Below are 3,270 nucleotides of genomic sequence, written 5' to 3'. Positions count from 1 at the left end.
TGTGCTGTTTATACATTTTTTTTTTTTTCAAGATCATTCTTACTATTTATCATTTTATGACAAAACAACTTTTTTTTTTTTTTTTTACACTCCCTTTTGTTTGTGTACAAACTTGAGCCCATTTACTAGGTGAAAACACAATGTTATTCTTTCCGCTTCAGTGGAAGTTAGAAAGAATTATACAAAAGGTGCTGAACGTGTCTGGAGTAACTGTTGGTGTCATCTACTTGCTCAGTGTAGGAAGGCAAGGCCTAAGGAACTCGGATTAATGGCAGAAAGGGGTTATGAACTTTCTTCTGCTCCCCAAGCACACCCATAACCATCGTAGCTGCTGTAGGGTAATGAAACAAAATATTTTCAATCCTTTGTATTATTTTTTTTTTTTTCTTTTCTTTTTCTTTAAATAGCTAACTTTTAGCAAACAGTGGATGAGACAGTCGAACAATTTGCTTTTAGTGAAGGTTTGGCCCTGAAAAAGTGGTGCAATGCCACAAAATGATTGTTGGTCTCGCTGTGTGGGACCTTCTCGTTTACAAAAATCCAGACGCTCACATTTGTTATGTGGTGTCCACTTCAGTTTATGAATTATTATTTTTTTTTATGCCTATGATGTGGAAAGGTAGAGCCAGACTCTAGGTGACACGCTGTAATCTGAGGCTTTTTCTTTCATTTTGAATGAGTATTTTGGGACCTGTGATTTTTCATATTGGTGGAGTGTTCTTTCAAATATTTAGAGGTTTTTTTCCTCCATCCCTCCCCTTTTTTTGGTGTTAATAAATTATTATATAGTGACGAACAAATATCAAAGGAAGACTAGGGCTCATATCTTTTATTGATATGGTATGACCCGATACCATGTTTTGGCCCAAAGAGCCTGCCTCAGGAGTCTGAACAAATACATATAAATAATACATTTCAAAATACATGTAAAATACACAGAGCTGTGTATTTTTAAACTTAAATTTAATAGTTGATAAAACCCATAAACTAAATATAATTCTAAAAATGTATCAAAAGAAAACAGACATTCATATCACTGAAAGACTTGAAGAGATGTAAAAATGATGTACAAAATCTGGACGGAAAGATGGCTAGGAATATATACATTCTAATAATTGATAAAACCATACAGTAAAACATGAGTATTTAATGGGTTTTATTAATTTTTGTACAAGTATGGTTGCGTGTTGGAAGAAATGGTTGCTTGGCTGGCTTGGACCTTCTCTCCTATGTCATGCTGCATTACAATCGTTGCAAATGCCTGGCCCTTCCCTTCCAGTAGTTGTGGCACCAATGGGGCTGTAATTTAAATCAGGTGAGCAGTGTGGGGGGGGGGGCAATTGGTGGTCAGTCCAGCTACCCCCAATGAGTGGCCTGTGTACCCCCTGGGGTATGCATACTGCGTGTTGAGAAACCCTGCTCTATTCTGTTACAAACATCTATTTTTAAAGACTTTAACATTTGCTAGTAATGTTAACCAAGCAATATTATTTTATTGTAACAGTTTCCCTTTACTGTGCACATGACAAATATATTAGTTCTTATAAACATATGTTTTGCCTCCCAAGCATTTGCCAAGGGAACACTGAAATACTGCTCCACTGCTCCGCTGCTGCACTCGCCTTTCAAACTCTTCTTAAGGTTTGGAAACGGAAAATTAGTCAGATGGAGCAAAGATCTGGTGAGTAGGATAGATGGGTCTATGCACTGAACCCCCAACTGTGTCAAAACATCCATCATTTTATACCTTTCTTATTTCTAATCTTAATGTATATTTTCTGTAAACCGCTTAGAACCTAACAGATGTAGCGGTATATAAGAAATAAATTACATTACATTTTGCCAGCCTTGTGAGTAGGTGCATCGTCTTTCAAAAAGAACTCCTTTCCACAGCTTCCCTCTCCTTTTTTTCTTTCAATGCCTCCTTTAATTGGCACAGCAAGTTGCAGTAGTATTCTGCATTAACTGCTTTGGCCCCATGGAAGATAACCAGTCATTACAACACCTTCCTGATCCCAAAACACTGTGCCTATGGCCTTTTCTGCTGACTTTTGGGTCTTGAATTTCCTTGGAGAACCTGAGTGCTACCATAGTATGGACTGTTTTATCTCAGGATCATAGTGCTATAACTGTTTCATCAACAGTAACTAGTCATTCCAAAAAGTTGGCACCAGCTTATTGAAAATGCTGTAAAATCAATTTGGAAGTGTTCACTCGATGTCGTTCAAACATTTAGGCACCTGCTTAGCTGACAGCTTCTGTATACCCAGCTGCTTGTGGATTATACACCCAACACATTCCCTGGATATCTGTAGTGTCTCAGAGTAATTATTTTAGCTGGTATTGGCCGATCTGCCAAAATCAGGTCATGGATATGGTTAACAGGTTCATGAGTTGACACCATTTGACATCTCCCAGACCTTGCTGCATCTTGAGTCTTAAAACATTTAAGCTGAATGTTTGCACACCAATTCTTCACTGGAGTATGATGGGCATTTGTCACTCAATGTTTGCATCATACATTCATGGATTTGCTTTGGAGTTTTCTCAAGAATAGAAACTTCATGATGGATTTGAGTTTCACACTTGAAAATTCCACACTTTTCATGGAAATGGTTCAAACAATGATCTGAAATAATGTCAAAACATAGCGCTATGATTTGTAAATTGATACCTTTGCAAAAAAAAAAAAAAACCACAACCCCACAACACTCTTTTCATCTAGAGTGGCAAAATATCACTCAGAACTTCAGAAGTTGGTTGGATTGTGAACTTTTCAGCACCCTCCCCCCCCTTCTTGTAGATCTTCACCAATCAACACCATATTTCAGGAGAACATGATGACATATCTATTTGAAAGATGGCCCTCCAATTAATCCATCCCTAACTGACATTACCATTTATCTACCTCATTTTATGTACAGTAATCTGCTCTGAATCTGAAAGGAACAGAGTGGAATATAAACCACATTGCATAGCATATCCCAAGGCTGGTCAGACTGAACATTTTTTCCAAGAAAGTTGAGAACCTGTCATGTTTGCTGTTGGAGTGACTTCTTTTAGGTTTCGCGGGGGGGTTACCCTCTTCACTGCTACAATTTTGGCTGAAGTTCACCTTGCACCCTAGGCATCTGTGCCAGCCCTGTGAGCACCCCCAATATTAAACAAACCTTTATTGTGACTTGAGTTATGCACCCCTAATAATTTACTGTGACTACCTCCTGGCCACTGCTAAAGGTGTTCTCTGGTGGACCTTATTCTTGAGTGTTT

Source organism: Geotrypetes seraphini, chromosome 2 (genome assembly GCF_902459505.1).
Source record: "Geotrypetes seraphini chromosome 2, aGeoSer1.1, whole genome shotgun sequence".
Lineage (NCBI taxonomy): Eukaryota > Metazoa > Chordata > Amphibia > Gymnophiona > Dermophiidae > Geotrypetes > Geotrypetes seraphini.
The sequence above is the reverse complement of the archived record's forward strand: the minus strand, read 5'-3'. Positions refer to the sequence as shown.